The sequence below is a fragment of the Nilaparvata lugens genome, chromosome 8 (genome assembly GCF_014356525.2).
Source record: "Nilaparvata lugens isolate BPH chromosome 8, ASM1435652v1, whole genome shotgun sequence".
NCBI lineage: Eukaryota > Metazoa > Arthropoda > Insecta > Hemiptera > Delphacidae > Nilaparvata > Nilaparvata lugens.
In genome coordinates, this window is record NC_052511.1 from 19,182,246 (window position 1) to 19,203,992 (window position 21,747).

At 33.9% G+C, this 21,747-nt stretch overlaps 1 protein-coding gene across 6 annotated transcripts in view; it reads right to left on the minus strand.

Moving 5' to 3' along the window:
* Nucleotides 1–21,747, minus strand: part of LOC111045351 (zinc finger protein 699) — a 201,113-nt gene that overhangs the window by 88,448 nt on the left and 90,918 nt on the right. The gene's annotated exons all lie outside the window — the stretch shown is intronic.

Below are 21,747 nucleotides of genomic sequence, written 5' to 3' on the forward strand. Positions count from 1 at the left end.
ATTAATCTTTTAATGTTGAAAGGCGATGCAGGAAAAACACATTTTGTTTAATTAACACCGCGAACGGGAAAAACGGATTGTCGTGTCTTCTTTTTCACCTTTCGAAAAATACTCGTCAAGTACATGTTTGTAATTTCTGTTTTCACAGATTTACAACAAACAAATCTAAAAATTGTGATGGGAAAGCAAATTTGATGAGACATCTAGAGCTTTGTTCAAAGTTCCAGTCTCAGAGAACTTCATACCCAAAATGAAGTGAGACAATCAAATTTAAAAAACTCGGTTCGACTTTGAAGAAAAAGTATACAATCTATGCGGATTTGAAACATTTGTTGTGAATAGGATGGTAATGAATCTGAGGATGTACCTATCACCAGAAGTTACACCAAGAAAATGGCGCGTCATATTCCGTGCGGGTATTGTTTCGTTGTAATGATGTGAATGGAGATATTGCGTACGGCCCAGTACTCTATAGATCGAGTAATATCAATGAAAAGATCATGGAGAAATTTCTCAAGGAAATAATCGAACTGGGCGATTTATTGAGTGCAGATATAAAATGTGAAATTCCGATGGAGCATTAAGTGAATGTCAGCAACACGAATTTCAAAACGCTGATAAGTGCAGCCTTTGCGATGAAGTTTTTATTGAAACAGACACAAAGGTACGCCATCATGCACATGAAAATGGAAAGTTTTTGTGTGCTGCTCATGTGTCGTGTAATTTAAATACTCGAACTGACGATACAATTAGCTGTTACTTCCATAATTTTAGCGAATTTGACAGTCATTTTATTCTAAAAGCTCTCGGAAAATGTAAAAAAGAATTTTCCTGTATCACCAATACATCAGAAAGATTTTTGACATTGACAGTGGGAAAAATCAAGTTTTTAGATTCATATAAATTTATGAATGAATCTTTAGAAGTATTAGTGCGCAACTTGGTAGATAGTACAGATATGGAATCAAAGTTCAAACGTCTGTTTTCAGTATTTAATGACCCCGATCTTGAACATAGGCAACTTTTGTTAAAAAAAGGAGTATATCCCTATTCGTACATATCTCGCCCTGAAAAATTAGCTGAGACTTCTCTCCCTCCGTTAGAATGTTTTTATAATGATCTTAACGATACACCCCTCTCCCCCAAAGAATATGAGCATGCACAAAGAGTGTTCTCAACATTCAAGTTGAAATCTCTCGGCGAGTATCATGATTTCTATCTGTGCCTAGACATCATGCTATTAGTTGAGGTTTTCGAAGAAATGAGGTCAATGCTTTTTAGGTCATATGGCCTCAATGTGACTCATTTTCTTTCGCTTGCTCATTACACTTGGAATTGTATGTTAAAGTTCACCCGGGTTGAACTTCAATTGATTAGCGATCCCGATATACATCTATTGTTTGAATCAGGAATGCGCGGTGGTGTTTCGTTTATTGGCAAGCATTATTGCGAAGCCAATAACAAACACATCCCTGACACATACGATCCCACAAAACCAAGTAACTATTTGCTTTATATAGATTGTAATTCTTTGTATGCCCACTCTATGAATCAATTTTTACCTTATGGAAATTTCAAGTTTCTTTCAGAGGAAGAAATCCATGCTCTTGACTTTACAAATTTGGAGAGTGAATCAGAAACTGGTTATGTAATTGAATGTGATCTCAAGTACCCACAGGAGTTACATGATATGCATGCCAATTTCCCTCTCGCTCCACTTCATCAAATTCCTCCTAGCGAATTGTTCTCCGAGTACCAAACCAATGAGAACAGTCAAACTCTGACTAAAAAACTCATGAACACACTTTTTGATCAAGAGAGGTACATTGTTCATTACATGAATTTGAAACTGTACCTTCAACTCGGATTGCAATTAACAAAAGTACATCGTGTCATTAGCTTTTCCCAATCGCCTTGGTTGAAGAACTACATTGAGTTCAATACCTGTAATAGGCAAGCCGCGAAAAATAAATTTGAAGTCTCTTTTTTTAAACAGATGAGCAATTTATGCTATGGAAAATCGATACAGGGAATCGGCATCAATGTAATGTTCAAATTATCACAGACGCCAAGCGTCTAGATAAGTACATTTCAAATCCCCTATGTAAACGCTGGCAGATAATAAGTTTGGATGTGATTGCGGTTTTCTCTCGAAAGTTGGAATGAAAAATGAATAAGCCAATCTATTCAGGTTTCTGCATCCTGGATTTGAGTAAACTACACATGTATGATTTTTTCTATTGTAAATTGCAAAAAATCATACCATGGCAATGCATCCAGCTTTGTATGACTGATACAGATAGCTTCCTCTTATCGTTGGAGACACCTGACATCTACCAACTGATAAGAGAAAATCTAGAATTGTTTGACACTTCAAATTACCCAGCTGAGCACGAATGCTTCTCCAATGAGAGGAATAAAGTTGTAGGGAAATTTAAGGATGAGGCAGCTTCAATTCCTTTAAAATCTTTTCTGGGATTACAGTCGAAATGTATTCATATCTTGTAAATAATGAGAAGGAGGAAACTGTAAATAAGTGTGTAGCAAAAGGTGTGAAGACACATGTGAAAAATAGAAAACTTAGTTTTGACTTGTATAAGAAATGTTTGATTAAACGATGCCAACATATAGAAAAATGTAATATGTTGAGATCCTTCAATCATAACATGCATCAAATTGAATGCGCAAAGGTTTGTTTAAGCCTGTTCGATGACAAGCACTTTATTGCAGAGAACAGAATCGATACATTACCATTCAGTCACTACAAAATAGCAAACTGATGGCACAGATCAGTGTGTGTGTAACGAGGTAGTGACCAACACATCAAATTCTGTTTCAAGCGTGTCTTCACACAAAGAAGAAGAATGAGTAATATTAGAGCAAAATTAGCAGCAGAGCTTCACTCTGCTGCACGTGTAAATTACCCCACACATAGATATGAGTTGAAGAATGAGAACGATTTATATCAATCAGATCTGATTGAGATGGGTAGCTTATCAAAATTCAATAAAGGATATCGTTATAATTGTTATTAATTGTTTTACTAAGTATGCTTATTGTATACCTTTAAAGAATAAGACTGCACAAAGTGTTTATAATGCACTCAAACCCATTATTTGTAAGAATAAACATATGCGTTTTTTCCAGACAGATGGAGGGAAGGAGTATTTTAATAAGCATGTGAAAGATTTGTTAGATAAGTATAATATCAAGCATTATTCTGTTTTTACTGATAAGAAAGCTAGTATCGCTGAGAGATTTAATCGTACAATAAAATCAAAAATATATCGATCTTTGACTGAACGTGGGAGTAAAAACTGGGTTAATAACTTACAAAATATTGTAGATGATTATAACAATACAGTACACAGTAGCATTGGAATGCGACCTAAAGATGTAACTAAAAAACATCATAAACGTGTTTTAGAATCACTAAACTCTGCATTTAATAGATGATTCAAATTAAAAGTGTTGAAACCAAAATATAAGCTAGGTGATATTGTGAGAATTTCTAAAAAGAAACAGATATTTGATAAAAAATATCTAATGAATTGGTCACCCGAATATTTCCGAATTGTGAGCATACATCCCACAAGACCTATCACTTACTCATTAGAAGATCTTAGTGGTGAGATAATACAGGGTAGGTTTTATCAAGAAGAAATTAAAAAAACACATTTGAATGAATCTGAAAGAAATGTTTATTTGATAGAAAAAATATTGAGACGAGATAAGGATAAGTTGCTTGTGAAATGGATTGGATTTCCACAACCATCATTCATAAATCGAGAGAACTTATTAGAGTAAGATTGTAAATAATAATTAGAGTAAGATCACATGGTATAATTTTATCGATTCACATTTGTTGTAAATAATTAGAGTAAGATCATATATGATGTAAATAATGTACATTATATAATTATCTATCCACATTTGTTGTAAATAATTGGAGTAAGATCATATGATGTAAATAATGTACATTATATAATTATCTATCCACATCTGTTGTGGATAATCATTGTAAAATTCTTTACATTGTGTGTGTTTTTTTTAAATAAAAACAACTTGAATTGAATGTTTGCTCTTTCATTTCTCATTTTTGTCATAGAGAAGTGTGAAGTACTAGTAGCATGTGGCACAAGGTGTCTAGATGTTGAATGGGTGAGTACATGTATGTGTGTCACCTAGAAACGCTTCATTAGCGAGTGAACCAGAGACATGAAACAGTTCGTTCTGTTTGTATATCTCACTTTCTCAACATGAACAAACTCGTCATTGTAAATTTCGATAAGTTAATTGCACAAGAGGAAAAGCCTGTATGGTGTAAGAATGGTACATTGATACCACATAACGCTAGAATTCTCATCGTAGGCCCATCTGCATGCGGTAAAATGAATTTATTGTTCAACTTGATTTTTTCCAAAAATGGATTGAGATTTGAACATATTTATTTAAATACTAAAAGTCAATATCAAGATAAGTACTTGTTTTTAAGAAAAGTCTTTTCAAAAATGAAAGGTATTTAATTTCATGTCAATGATATTCCCGAGAGTATTCCACACCCGAATAATATACCACAATATTCTCTAGTTATATTTGGACGATTTACAACTTAGTCACACACCTCAAATAAGAGATTATTTTACTATGGGTAGACATCGTAATATTGATACAGCATATTTAATTCAAAGTTATGGTGCAACACAAAAACATTTCACCAGAGATAATGCAAATATGATTGTTATATTCAAAATTGATCAATTATCACTCAAATTAATACATAGAGACTATGTGGGTGAAGATATTTGCTTCAGAGATTTCAGTAAATTGTGTTCAAATGTGTGGAATTCTAGAAGCATAGTTTTCTTACTATTATGACTGAATGTGTAGCTAATAGTGGAAAATATGGGCAGGGTCTGGATAACTTTATTGACATTCAGTAGAGAGTGAGTAGCAGTGAAAGAATGAGGATGTCTCGTAGAAGACAAAATGCTAGTGTTGCTCTAATCGATAAGATTAAGAAATTGAGGAAAGTTATTAGAGATAAACATAGAAGCATTGTACATTTTGAAAAGCAATCTGACGATTACAGAGAAGAACTTTTTAACCGATTATCACACCTCTAGTTGAAATGGGGAAAACTAAATCTTCTCACCAATCTGATCAGAGTTTTATACCAAAAAAGGAGGAACAAGAAGAAGAAGAAGACGAAGAAAGTATGGAACTAGGAGAAAAACATGATGATGATATTAGTGAAACAATAGAAGTTGCATCACCATCAGCAGTTGAAAAAGATCTAAGCATGAACGAATCAAGTATATTTAATTCAACTAGGCTTGAGAGTGATACAAGCAGCAAAATAAAGAAGATAAAGAATCAAGTGCTTGCACAATATTTGTATACATTTCATAGTGAAAAATTGGATAACTCAATTCCTTATGGAATTTCCTATGATTCTGACCAAAAATTATATTTTATGGGTGAGATGGTTGTTAGCTTTGATAACTACTTCTTTTATATTGATAACGAAAAATTCCGAATTACACATGGTCTATTAGAACTGTTATTTGCCCAAAGACCAAATTCATATCTCTGATGAAAAAGATCTAAATAAATACAAGAAGATTTTATCAATAACAAAAGTTCATTTGGATAGACGAGGATATGTGAAACGTAACAGTGGTGTAAAGTCTCGCGTAATTCAAATGCTGTTCCCTGTTAAAAAAACAAGTAAGAGAGGTTCAAAGTTATTGAAATTTGCAAAAAATACTTCTAGCAATAGAATTTACCAATATTATGACAACTATGATGAATTGGTTCAGAGACTTCATTCATTAAAATCATCAAAACTTGCTGGACACTCGGGTCATGATGTTGAGATTGCATCAATTATAGAGGAATTGCGTGAAGGTAAAATTATTGTTTAGTTGCAGAATGAGCGTGCACAGATTCGGAGGTAAAATCGAGAGAGTTGCTGCAAAGAAAGAGATTGTATGGAATGAACCAGATCTTGTCAGTTTTAGTGAGAGAATAATACAGGCAATTGGAGTGATCCGTGGTCTAGTGGATGGAGTGCTTGCATAGCAGCATAGAGATCCCGGGTTCGAACCCCTCTCATTACCAAAAGTTTTTAACCAGATCACTCCCATGTTATCGGATGGCACGTTAACTGTCGGTCCCGGCTGAAGTATGACAGTTGTAAGGCCCATTGACGGCTTAAATTATATATTCAGGCGGTGGAACATTCCGAAGGGACTCCTCACCAACAAAACCATACAAATTTATTTTTTTTACAGGCAATTAATCAACAGGTGTTAGTGAATCTCTGCATTCGTATTTAGATTCACAATTATCTAATATAGTTAAGAATATTGGATTGAACAAGATCGAAAAGGAACACATCTTCAGTACATTACAACAGTTATCTGACAATATCGATAGGGGAGTTAAAGAGAAATCTATCAATTTGGAGAATTCTCTTCATGATCTCAAATCAACAACAGAGATTTCAGATCGCACTTGAATACGATCAACGATAATAAAGTTGACAAGAATTATTTGGATGAGAAATTGAAAGTTATCTCAGACAATATTAAAGATTTGCAAGTATTAGATAGAAATTATCTAAATACCAGATTGAAACAGCTTAGCACAGAACTTTTTACTAGAGTAAATGAAACTCATTCATTATTGGTTGATAAGGAATATTTGGATAAAACTGTGCAGGCATTGAATAACATTGTTATAACAAAACAAGAGTTTGAAGATCAATTATCCGCAATGACTAATACAATAAAGACAAATCTTATGGAGGGGATTGAACAATTTGTTTCAAAAAACGATTTGAATACATTGCTAACTACGTTTAGCGAAACTTATGTATTGAAAAATGATCTGAGTAGTGAAATGCAAGCATTTATTAAGAAAGATGAATTACAAGCTACAGTCAAATCAATTCGTGAGGAAATAGCATCTTCAATTAAAAATACAGAGAATGATGAAGTGACAAGATTACAATGTTCAGCTGCATTCACCAATTATCTCACTTTATTTATACATCAAATAGCCTACCAAATAGTACGGAATTACGCTAAAGTTAGCTTTCATATGAATTGGATTGAGGCAAAACAGCATAATTTGACAGAAAATCAAGTAGGTGATTTAATCACTGATAAAATGGGTCTCTCTATCTACGGGAATGTTCTAAAACCCTAAAGTTGGAATCATATCAATCTTTAACTGATTTTCACTATGCAAATTGCTTGGGAGAAATTGCATGAGAAATAGCTAGCTACATTCTATTTCAACGTGAGAGAGTGTTCACATGCATTTTTTCCAAGGTGAAACAAGATTATGCACAAAACGTGTTAATGCTCGAATTTGAGATGAATTAGAGCAGAGATGCATTCGTCCTTGTGAGCTCTGTGAAGTAAAATTGCAAAAACGTGCCAATGATCGAGTATTGAATTAGACCGGAACCGCATTTGTCCTTGTAAGCTATGTGAAGTAAAATTGCAAAACGTGACAATGCTCGAGTATTGAATTAGACCGGAACCGCATTCGTCCTTGTAAGGTCTCTGAAGTGAAATTTTGAAACATGTTAATCATCAGTCAAGAGGAGAATTGGTGCGTAATGATAACGTCCAAGGTTGTCTCACGGTAAGCTTATCTATAAACGTTGCTACATAGTGCTGTGAGATGAGTGAAAACTACAACAAGAAATGACAAACTTTGATATGCCAATGTTTTTCAGTTTGATTGGTTCTATGTTAAGAATGTAAGATTTGGTGAGAATGATTTAATTTATATCAATATAGATTCAGAAAAGAACTTTGAATTCACTATTATTCTTCCAAAAGAATATTCAACTGTGCTGAATACACACACACACACATAACATAAAGAGTTTTAAAAGGAAAAGATGGGATTTGAATGTTACTGCTGGACATGTATTCTTGAAAGAATGGTAAAATCTCATCCTAGTTGTCAAGTACATCTAGAATTTATGACAGTAAGAAGTTCGTTTCACTTAAATCTGGCAGTGTTCGTTGTGTATACAACCCACAATTCTGCATGTGCTTCACATCGTTATGAAATGTTTCATAACTATTAGTTCGGAGAACAGTAGAACTCGCTACACTCACTAACATTTATACTCATGTACACGTCTGCCTATTCACACACAAACACACATACAAATTGGATTTAGAGTATGATGATATATGCAATAGGATCGGTGGAGAACGCTGAGAAATAGAAGTTCTCTACACTTTTGAGCTTAGAAGCACGATTGGAAAGATAAAAAATCTTACAAATAGACGAACGCTGATTGACTTGAAACATAGAATTCGCTTCGCTCATTCAATAAACATCCCTCAATCTGGTCTCCAACCCATTCCAGCATATTGCAATTCCAAACAAAAACCTAACCCCCTAAGCTACCCAACTCTAATTTTTCAACACAAAAATCTGTAACATCAACATGCATGAGCATAACGCCCACACAGCCGCACACAATCATGAATGTTCTATTCTATCTGGTACGATTTGTAAGGTGAAAAAACATACTGTAATACCACGATAAATATGAAGTATTAAGAGCAATGTTATAATTCGGAAAAAGGGCTGAAACAGGCACTTCGTTCTAGCGTGTTTCGGACGCTATTTTCCAACCGATAATCATGAAAATAGTACCAAATTGTTCAGAAAGATTTGGACATCTGGCGCCGTACCGCCAAATTTCAATTTTCCAACTATAAAATGACTTTAAAATTCGATGAACTTGGAGAAAATTTGGCAAAGTTTGACGTTCAATAGGAAAAAATTGATAAGTGATATCAAAATTTGGCGGTACGGCGCCAGATGTCCAAATCTTTCTGAACAATTTGGTACCATTTTCATGATTATCGGTTGGAAAATAGCGTCCGAAACACGCTAGAACGAAGTACCTGCAAAGAACTCTATATAGAGAAAGCTTCAATTCCCTACTAGCCTTTCGAAAAAGTGTGGTCGAACTCACTAACACAGTCCCAACTGCTATGATTGTGAACGTACACACACTCACACCGGAGAACCGGAAAACTGGTTTTCAGTTGTCAAAACAATTGATTGTTTTTGTTCAATGAGATATTGCCCGTCTTCTTGTCTGCGCTATTGTGTTTTATGTTATATACTATATTCATATAATATGCTCTGTTATTCTATATGCTTATACAGTAGTTTGACATCCATATTATTATTTATTCCCATTTCATTTCAATATCACATGAAATCGGTAGTATATTCTATTTGTACAGCTATTTTGGAGACATGGTTCATTCTTCTCTCATCGAATTCTTTATTATCCATGTTGGGCCATGCATGGCAATTCAAATTCAACCCAAGAACTTTACATGATACTACCCGGGAAAAATTTAGTTTTGGAGAGATCAAGTTTTACATGTTTTTTTCTTATACTGTAATTAGAAAACAACCAATCATTCCTAAATTCTCGAGAAAAAGTAAGTTATTGGATAATATGAAGGAATAATAGTTCTTGCTTCAACGAAAATTTCTGCAATAAAAAAATACTTTTAGTATACTGCAAGATTTCCAAGATAAGCCAATTCTCTGTTCACTTTTTTTCATTTACATTTACTTTCTTTGAAGTAGTAATAGGGTAAAAGTATTCAATTGGAAGAAAGGTGAAATGCAAAAACTAATGTACAGTATGACACTGTACATTGTCATTGTCCAGGAGTGGTAACGTTGGGGGGGGGGAGATTGCGCAGACTGCGTCCTTGTCATTGTAGTGATGGGGGGGGGGGGTTTCCAATAGGGTCAATATTGTAACGACTGACGATCTTCTTTGGAATGTTTTCTGAATCGTGCAGAATCACAAATACTTTGCTTCTGAATAAAATTATGCTTATATGAATCATAATTTTTTTGGGTTTAGGCGCCTGCTGGCGCCTGCGTGGTAGATTCTATTGAATTCATAATTGACCAGAAATGAATTCGATTGTTTATAAAATAGAAAAATAGACAGTTATCAACTGTCTATTGTTCAGTTGTTTACAGGCCGTTGTACATGGTGATCTGCACTTGTTTTGGTGAATCAGGAATTAGGTACTTCTCGTAATATTTGCTACCGTATATTAGCCCAGTTCTGAATCGTGCTAATACAGTCACAAGTACTTTGCTTCTGAATAAAACTATGCTTATGAATCATTGTAGCGTTATAATATTTAGCGATGTTGTATGATTTGAATTTTTGTGCCCTGTTAATTATTTATTTATTTATTAGATTACCACAAACAATATAATGATCGGGAAAGAAAAAACAGGCTATTGCCCAAAACTTTTTCAAATTCCTAATTCAGTTTCAAATTGTGCAAATATTATACATAGGTTATGTCCATTTCAATTTTCTACACCAAATCACAATCTGAGAGTATAGATTAGAATAAAACAAACAATTTTAAATTTTGATAGATTGATAGTAAAACTTTTGTAAAAAAAACGTTAAATTCACAAAATAGAGAATAAAACCACTTAAATTTTGAGCTCGAAAATATAACGTTCACCTTAGCTATATAACAGCTGTTTCATGTTATCATGGATAATAAAAACCAATTTGATTTGATTTGATTTATTATGTTATTGGAATCATTTTTTGTTTGTGATTTTCCATGATAAAATACAAATATACATTGAAATATTTGATCATGTACTCCAAACAATATTATTACTGGAAAAATTAATTCCTATCTAGAATCAAAATAAATATATTTAAATCTCAAGAATGAAGAATCATGATTTTTATTTGTCTATGCATGAACCATTTTATTAACAGCCTTCAGCACTTACTGTATCTATATAATACTGGTCGTCAGGCTCGCTTCGCTCGCCATATCCGTTTAGCCAGACATTTAGTCTGTACCCCCGACTGGATCGTCGTAACATATGATAAAAATGCAGGCAAGCGAAGCGAGCCAAATCATATGGTCGAAATTAAAAAAGGTACATCTCTTTCTATGTTGCTTTCTACCTGAAAAACATAGTTTTGAAACTTCGTTTTCCTGATGCAATGTTTAGGCCTACACGTGGCATGGATTATTAAATTTTCAGCTAGAACAATTCTTGAGACAAATGCTAAATAAACGTCTACAGTTTCATCAATGCTGTATCGGCAATATGAAAACGCATGCAGGTCTTTCAATGAAGGTGTTGTTATTTAGATAAAGATATTATATTCTTCCAGTTTTATTTAATTAAAATTTCAAAATTATTCGAGCCCTGATAGAATGACTGACTCACTGTACATAGGCCTATTTTGAATTCTTCTAGATCTCATTACGTCAAGTTTTAAGAAAGACCCTTGCGAAGCACGGGTTACCTGCTAGTAACTAAATATGTTGTATATCTTTAAATAGCTGAGATATAGGCCTTGCTCAAGCCTGATAGAACATTTTCTTCCAAACCTTAAGTTGACAAATATTGATAAGTACATATATCTCAACACTCTTCTACCGGTTTGTATTATAATCCAATTATCAAAAGATGGCAAAATTTGATAAGTGTATGTACTGGTAGGCTATTATAAAATCTGAAAATCAATAACCTCTATTGAGAACTACATAACCCATACAACTTTGCAAACAGTTTAAGTTTGTTTAACTTGATCAATACTTGTAAATAATATCAATTAATTGTTGAAAAATATATTCAAATTTCTAAATAATCGATTTTTAAGATATTTCCTATACTGTTACATTGTGATTTGAAACATTTGGCAGATGGCAAAACATGATATCTCTGACATCACTAGCAAAAATCCTCAATTAAATAAATTCAATCCTCAATTAAATAAATGTTTTATCTTCTCTTCTATACTTATAAAAGGCTAAGCCCCTACAGACTGAAATCACACCACAGCCCAAACTACTGAGCCTAAAAACTTGAGATTTTGCGCGATTGTTTATGGTAGCCTGAAAAGATCCACTAAGAAAGGATTTACAGAAATTTGCCCCCCTGAGGGAGCTGGGCCCCCCCCCCCCCCAAAATTTTGTACTTTTTAACCGCTCATTGCACAGCAAAGTCATGAGGAACTTTTTTGTTCAGCTACAAAAAAACATTAGATCTATGCAGAAAAATTTCGATCAGGAGCACAGGGGGGTCCAGGAGAGGGCATTTTTCGAAAATTTTGATGTAAAATCACACTACAGCTTAAACTAATTGTCCTACAGACTTGAAACTTTGCAAAAATATTCTTCAAACATGCTAGACGCGCACTAAGAACGGATTTTGAGATATTTTGCCTCTAAGGGTTTCAAAGGATGAAAAAGGATCTTATCAAGTAAGGTTATGAACATGGTAAGGTGAGTGCCATATGTGAGATAATATTTATTTATTGACATGTGATATTCTAACATATGTTGCAATCATTGGAAATAACAAAATAATATGATAGAAATTCAAAAAAGAACATCTGTTCTATTATTGCTTTCTACCTGATTCCACTCAACCTCAATAATATTGTTCTGATAATTGATAAATATGTTTAATAATATTATTATTATTATTATTGATATAATAAAAGTATTGTTTTAATAATTAATTATTATCATTGATATAATAATAGTATTGTTTTGGTAATCAATAAAAATTTTTATTTTCACAAACTCTGTATAATTTGTAATGGTGAATGTGAAACAGCTGCATCAAAGAGATTACCTATCTCGAAAACATTATGTTTAGGAGAACCATAGTTTTGAACTTCGTTTTCCTGATGGAATGTATAAGCCTACACGTGGCATGTATTATTAATTTTCAGCTAGAACAGTTTTTTGAGACTTATGAGACTTATGAGCAATATGAAAACGCATGCAGTTAATATGTCTTTAAATAAAGGTGTTGATATCTACATGATATTATTCTCTACCATTTTTATTGAATTAAAATTTCAAAATTATTCAAGCCTTGATAGAATGATTGACTCACTGTACAGTCAGTCGAAAATTTTAATATTGAAATGAGGGGTATTTTGGCAAGCTGAACAAAAAAGTAAGGTCCTATGCACCTTTTTGATATTATTTCTTCAAATGAAAAATTAGTTTTGTTGGTTGTCAAAACTCCCCCTGGAAGAGAACTATTCATTTTATCCTATCTTTTAGTGAAATAACAATGATTTCTGCATTGAATAACATCTATCTTGCCAACAAGAATCGAACTCTTTGTGAATTTAGATATGACCTACACTTTAGATTTATATAGATCTATCAATAAATTCATGGAAATTGAAGTACTTTTTTCAGTTAGTTGATGAAATTGATTATCAATAGAGAAAATGATTATAATTTCATCAATACAGAATTAGTTGAATGAATTGTCGATGTACTGAGTTCTTGGACAACAATAATTCAATATTGGTATTTATCCAATCATCATTCTTTTCAGAAGTTATTTCATTTGAATTAGAAAATATTTGTAAGCTCCTATCAATTTATCATTCGTAACAATGAATTCTTCAAAACATGAATTCAATCGAATAAAAAATTGCCCATACTGTATTCATGTTCGCATGTTTTCCACTTGTGATGGATAGCCAAAATATTGTGGAGCGAGCTGCACGGCGAATTGTAATCGAGGGCTCTGATTGGCTGAAAAGTTCAGCGTTCGGAGTGAGGTGAGGCGAGCAGTTAGAACAAGCGGCACGGCGAATGGTTCGGAGTACGGTACGGCGAATGATTGACAGCTGATTTTTAACATTATGAAACATATGCTCATGTTCGTTGAAAGGCAAGATGTTCGGAGGAATGCACGGTTTGCTGCGCGGTTCGAGTTTCGGTTCGGCATGTGTGGACGCACCTTTAGTTGTTACAGGACATTTGTACAGATCACAGGCCAAAGCAACATAATAATCTATCTTCTTCTTCTTTTTCTTCTTCTTTTTATTCCTTTACTTCTTCTTCTTCTTCTTCTTCTTCTTCTTCTTCTTCTTCTTCTTCTTCTTCTTCTTCTTCTTCTTCTTCTTCTTCTTCTTCTCTTCTTTCTCTTCTTCTACCTATATCTAAAAGGCTAAGCCCCGACCAACTGAAATAGCCCAAGCTACTAAGCCTAAAAACTTGAAATTTCGCACAATTGTTTATTGTAGCCTCAAAACATCCACTACAAAAGGATTTTCAGAAATCTGCCCCCCCTGAGGGAGCTGGGCCCCCAAAATTTTCACTTTTCAACCGTTCATTGCACAGCAAAGTCATGAGGAACTTTTTCGTTCAGGTACGAAAAAAATCAGATCTATGCAGAAAAATTCCAATCAGGAGCACAGGGGGGTTCAGGAGAGGACACTTTTCGAAAATTTTGATGTAAAATCACACTACAGCTCAAACTAATTGGCCTACAGGCTTAAAACTTTGCACAAATATTCTTCAAACATGCTAGACGCGCACTAAGAACGGATTTTGAGATATTTTGCCTCTAAGGGTTTCAAAGGATGAAAAAGGATCCTATTAAGTAAGCTTATGGTAGGTGAACTCCATGTGGAACTGAGATAATTGACACATGATATTCTAACATAATATGTTGTAATCATTGGAAAGCTTAAAACAATTTCATCAATTAGCTGATCGAATTGATTTTGCGTTGATTGAGAGCGCGAGCTTACCACGTGTTTTACGTGGAAAACGTTCTACAGATTTATAGTATTCCTGGTGATTGAGCCTGTATTTTTCAGCGTTGTCTATTAATAATAAAGCTTAATTCACAACTAGCTTACCCAGCGAACTTCGCACCGCGAATGTATATCATGTTACACTTGACTTTATTTGGTGAATCATTAAATTTATCTGACAACATGTTCATCTCAATACGGACTTCCTATGTGCTTAGTCATGCAGCATTCATTATTCCAAAAACATATTACTCTTCTCAATCAATTGGTAGTAATATCTATCAGTAAAGTTTTCAATTAAAAAAAAGGTTATATCAGTGTTTCAAAGAAAAATATTCAATGTTTTCATAGCTGTAGTTTGCCGATATATGGTCCAGGAAATATGCGATGTACGATGAATCACACAGAATTCCATAATTATTCTTTCCATTTTAGGATGAATATAAGCTAAGCTAAATTCAAAAAATTGTAAATTATTCTTTCATCTTCAGTAATTAATGAATGCAATATGAATACTATACATATATACTATACAATATATATACTCTCTTTCATTAGGTGATAATTTTGTTCAACATTTTCCAGTTTCTCAATGATAGGGGAGTGATAATTATTTGTATAGGTCTTCTAAGGAACCATTATCAACAGCTGGTACCAATCAACTACACTTCAACTCCAAACTACCGTTTTAATACCAGTACACAATAATTTATCACAGGGTGATATGTTTATTACAGCTGGTAACTTTAGATGCTAAATCATATTATCACAATATGATCATGAATCATGATCATCTTTTCGTTCTTCAGTAGCCGCTCGGCCGAAAATTTCGAAAACATATCTGTAAAATGGATTAATAAATAATTATTATTAGCCCCCTATTAGTATTTCTGTTCAGAAACCATCCCTCAACATATTCCCAAAGTTTCATGCCGTTATGTCAAGTAGTTTTCAAGTCTACAGGGAACAAACAAACACACAAACAGACATTCATTTTTTTATAAATAAATTTCCATTCGGCTCAAACAAAAGCCTCTCTAAATGAAGGTAGAATGATAAGGATTCAGTTTTTTGTTTTAACATTTTTTCAAATCACTTTCAAAAAGTTCATGTAGTTCTACCTACTATTGTGTTTGAGACACTTCTGGCGCTATCATAGTTTCACCACTATTCTGTTCCACAGTCCTATCTCTTGCAGTCGTTAACTATATCTATAATAATTATATAAAGTAAAGAGCTGGCTTATGCACGTACGGGATAGGAAAATTATGTTTGACGCATCATCACGTCTGAACTACTGGACTAATTAACTTGAAATTTTGCTTTTAGATTCTTAAATAACCAAGGATGGTTATAGGCCTATTCTCAATTCTTCAAAATTTCATTACATCAAGTTTTCATTTTGTCAAGTTTTAAAATAGATCCTTGCGAAGCACGGGTTCTTGCTAGTTCCTTTATATTTTATATTCGAATAGCCAATGATCAGCTGATTATATTAGTGTAAAATGGGTAAGAAAAAATATGATAGATAATTTTTGCAGCTATGCCAAACTTTCAAATTGCTCTCCTGAAAAGTTTACAAATCAGCTTGTGTCATCTACCCACAGAACTGTTTCGAAGAGGTACTCTCTCTATAGTTCTATATTAACATATGGTATGGACATTTCAATTATAATTTTAAGATATTGGAATAAGAAGAATATACATGCTAAAATTCGAACTTTAAACCCTTAAAAACCACCCTTAGAGTTAAAATATCGCCAATAGATTTCTTAGTGAGCCTCTAAAGGGCCAACTGAACATACCTACCAAATTTGAACGTTTTTGGTCCGGTAGATTTTTAGTTCTGCGAGTGAGTGAGTGAGTGAGTGAGTAAGTCAGTCAGTCAGTGCCATTTCGCTTTTATATATAAGGATAGTGCACTCATATATTAATGAACTTGTATGTCGATTTAGAAGAATTAGTCAAATGAAGTGTTCTTTGATAACACTGTTGAAGCAATAGAATACAATCAATCTATAGCCAGGCTACTCAAAAGCAGATCAGTCATGTTAGAACAGCCGCAGAATGAGTAGACAATGCAGTGTATAATAATAATAATAATAATAATAATGGACTTTTCTAGGAAGAGAAGACTGATGTGAGAGTGAGTGCGCGTGTCAATTGTGATAGTGGTGCTACTGAATGAACTTCTTTCTCTAGAAAGAGAAGACTGATGTGTGAGAGAGCGCATCGATTGAGAGAGAGTAGAGCTATGAAGACCGATGTTTGTGGGCCAGCATGCTTTTTCACTCCGCATCTCCCCATCTCATCTGTTAAATTTACCTAGTACTACACTTTTTGAACAGCCTTCCTAGACATGCCCCTTAAATCACTTATTTGAAATATGAAAATATAAAGATAAAACTAAGTGAAAAACATCAGTGAACAACAATATTTACAAAAAATATGCACATACTTTATCACTACGCTTGGCCCTTGATGGAAAAGCTTCCTTCTGACTTGAACGGTCTTTGGCCAAACCAAAAACCTATAAACCCTATAACCCCATTTTTTTAGGGTTTGTATGCATAAGAGAAGTCCAGAACCAATTTTCGCATGCAAAATTTCCTTGTACAGAGTGGCCCAAATACCTAATATGTCTGGTTCATTCTCCAGTTCTGAGCTATTACAATCAAATCCAGTCATTGGACAAAAAAAATCCTCTCTCTCCTTTTTTACTGTATATAAAATTCAGAATAAAATGGAATCATTCAGACCTCTATAACTTCAATCAGTTCTATCCTACAGTTTTTCCAAAACGAGTAGAATTTCATGGAAAATCAATTTTGATAAATCCTATAGTATTCAATCAACAATATCTTCCGATTGTCACAATTCAAAAATGTATAATTCAACATCCTACTAGGCGTAATTTTGTGCTCTACAATCTGAGAACAGGTAGAACGCTCTATCTCAAAGATTTTCAGGACACCTCAAGGATCGAAATTTCATTCATAACTTTTGATACAATGTTCGGATCTTCCCGTACGCTCTTTCTTTTCGGCTTGTCAAGGTAGTTGGAAATCATATATCATGAGTCAAGTTCCTAAGAGAAATGGGAAATTTTTTGTTGAGTGTACACTGTACTTCAACCCATATTCCATACACAGAATAACGACAATTTATTTATTCAATGCTGCATATCTTATGAAATAATACAGATATAAAATCAAAATCTAGTCAAGGATGTGAGGAATTTCCTCCTCTTCTCACTCCAATCAACAATACTTTCGATTTCAATACCATTAGAAAGTTACAACCGATTGAAAAAGTGACGATTGAAGTTTTACCATTTTTTCGCAATTTCACTGTTAATCAAGAGTCTCTTAAACGAGGATCATACATCATAGAAACTCATGATTGGTTCTAAATTTTATTCTATAGGAGCTCAGTCATCATAAATATTTATCTTCAACTTTTCCATCTTAGAAATACCGAGATCGTGAATATGAGGAGAATATCTTCAATCTCTTGATATTTTCAAGTGATTGAATCGTACCGTGCGTCCAAGTGAACTATGAATAAAAATGATAAAATCAACAGCATTTTTTGCGTTTCAAGTTTATCAACATGGTCGGAATTGATTAGCAGATTCAGCCACAAAGTTTCTTCTAAAAGGTCATGAAGATTATTTCAAAATCGATTTACGATTTTAGTTTTGCTCTTTATTGCTCTACTTATAATTTTGTATTATATCAAGGAAAGGAAATACATTTACGACAAAAATACACATACATAATAACAGGGGTAGGTAAATCTTTTTAAGAGTATCAATCAATTTCCTCCTTATAATATACAATGAAAATGGATGTTATTTTACTGAATGCTCTTATAAGTTTATAATGAGAGAAATTCATTGAATTTTCAAATTACTCCCTCTTCCCCAATCTCCCGCTAGACGGCTAGCCTAACAGCATTTAGCTCATATGCAAAATTAGAACTTTCCACTATGGGTACAGTCCATGAAAAAGGTTGACAACCATTGGCTATTCAATGAAAACAAAAAGCAACTGAAATAATATTATTAAGGTTAACAATCTTTGGCTATTCAATGAAAAAAAAAGTAACTGAAACAATATTATTGTTAATAAGCAGTTTTGACATCATTTATTAAAATCATTTTAGAACAATAATAGAGAAATATAATGCTGCATTACACAGCACCTCAAGAACATGTCATTATTAAAATTATTCCATGCTCTTTCTCAATTTTTAAGTTCAAAATTGCAATATTGTGGATTAAATTAGATTGATTTAAATTTTTTCAATTATTGAATTGAAGTACATAATGTAATAAAGTTACAAAATCTGGCCACTCATTCACTTATTGTTTTCTAGTTCTTGTTGATTAGAAATAAAAATTAATCCTCTTTGTCACTGGAGAAGCAGCGTTCATGCGATCTGGAGAGTTGAGAGTAGCAAGTGATTAGAATAAGAAAAATGAATGTCTAGTCTATGTACTATTAGCAAAACAATGACATACATGCCTCAAGACACAAATGCTGTCAGCAGTTGTTTTGCTGGGGGGAGAGAGTGGTGTGAACTGGTTTGTTGGAGAGGGAAGTGTAGGATGCCAATGACTCCCCACTACGTCCCCCTACAACAGTACTAACTCAGCTCAGACAGAAATCGTCATTTGCGTATACAAGCGCTTTCTGGCGAAACAATAGTCGGTAAGAATATCATATCTATTTGATATGACTAGGCCTGGTTTTGACTTCATATTGCTTGCTTTTTTTGATTTGAATAATGCTTAATTGGTAATTTATTTGAAAAATGCTGAAAAATCGGTACAGAAAAAATTTTTGATGCTCTCAGTATCAATCTATCTCTTAATCGATTTTTTCAGCTCGATACTCATCCCAATTCCCAATCGATCAAAATAAAAAATGATAGAATTTTTTTTCAATGTTATCGATATTCTGTTATTGTCTATTATAGCCCCCTATGGGTTGGGGGAGCTTTGAGTCGATCATCGTACTCAAGAAAGAGTTGAAAACCAGAACTCACCCACAGTATCCATGCTTGTCGAAGGAGGCGACTAAAATGGACCTCAAGGCAACTCCAGAAGTTGCCTAGTCTTCAAATCCACGGGATCTGCCTCATCAGGGCAGTTTCGGAGTGACAAAAAGAAAAAACCCAAGAGACCAGTGATGGGTGAAACTCCAGGCACAAATGTGGGTCAAGAGGCTGAGTCAAGGATGGCCGGGCGCCCTAGAGGCAAATGGCATCCCCTCTCACAGCGGAAGGACCTACAAGAAGGCCAGGAGTGGAACTCACGTAGGTCACGAGGACTAATCAGTCTGAAGAGACTGCCAAGCATATCACACTGGATTGTGACAAGGATTGCAACCAGGTGATGAATGGAATGTTAGTATAGGGAAAAACTCCTGGTTCTTGTAAAGGACATAGGTATTGGTTTGCCTAACTAACATACTACTTGCTTACTTGGGAAAACAATAAGCTTCGGTTGACGTGTGGGGTTATTTGAACCTTTGAATCCATCCCTTCAAAAACAGTAAGCAATATTGTCTATATAAGATACTCATCGATATACGAGGTGTGTTCAAAAAGTAATGTGACTTTTTGAATTTCGTAGGCATTGCTCATTTTATTTTATTTTTTTGTTGCATTAGTAAACATTTCCTGTGCATATTTTCTAAGTTTCAAGTGAATTGCATATTTAGTTTATTTTTGACAGTTACAAAGGTCAGACATATTTTGGTATGCTCAGAAATTTGCGTCTTAGTTCAGTGTGCTTCCACTGGAATGATTGAGCCCTAGTTTTGACTTCATAACCGTATACCCATGTTTTGTCATTTGTTATGATCCTTTTGAACAAATCAGGGTCATCATTGACATCATCCAATAGCTCATGAGCGATTGTCATGCGATGGTTCTTCTGGTTGAAATTGAGCAATTTTGGAACAAAATTCACTGACACACCTTTCATATGCCCAAAATATCAAAAAAATTGATGGCACGAGCCAACCAATATGCCAACATCTTCTGCAAATTCTCTGATAGTGATTCGATGATTTTCCAAAACAATTTTGTTAACAATTTTGACATTCTCATCTGTTGTTGTAGTGCTGGGGCATCCAGAGCTGGGTTTGTCATTGCATCTTCTCGACCATCTTGGAAGAGCTTGTACCACTTATACACGGGTTTTCCCATCAAGAGTTGACTCACCCTATGCCACTGTCAACATTTCAAGTGCTTTGGAGCACTTAATTCCATTTTTATATGAAATTTGACTCAAATTCTTTGATCCATTTTTTATATAGAAGAAAATTCGCCAAGCTCACCAAAATACGTCTGACTTTTACCTGTCAAAAAGAAAACTAGACATGCTATTAACTTGAAATATATGCTCAGGACATGTATGCTATGGCAACAAAATAGAAAAATCGAAAATCAAATGTGCATTACTCGTGAAATTCAAAATCACCTTTATTTTTGAACACACCTTGCATTGTTGAAATCGGATTTGTCAGCTCGGATTTGTGGGAGGTAAGATTTCAAGCTTAAAATGGAAGGATAATATGGATCCAATTTACTTTGTCATTTTCTACAAACGATGTATCAATGCTTACCTTTTGATATCTCATCCTTTTTGGATGAGTAGACCAATAAGCTACAGTTTGTTTTGTTTGATAGTTTTTGAAATCTTCTTGGAGACTCTCATCAGAATATAGGAATTTCCAAAATTTATAGGTAATACATTCCAAAGAATCACTCGAAAGAAGAGAGATTCACTCTCCACACACAAAACTCTTCCATTGTATAGAATGATCCAACCAGCCATGAAGCTTTTCAACTCAAAAACATCAACATCTTCAAAAAAATTCAAATGAGGAGGAAGCTTACTAATATATTAATGGCTCATGTATGTCTGTTTTTTTCAAAAAGAACAACTCGTTCTGACCCTTCCTAGTCCTAGTGTGATACGAACCCATTCAAAGGATTTAGCAGACACATCATTCTCAACTGATCTGCTGAGCAATTACCTACTTATAGCAATAACAACAAAGAATCAATAACGAATCTGAGTC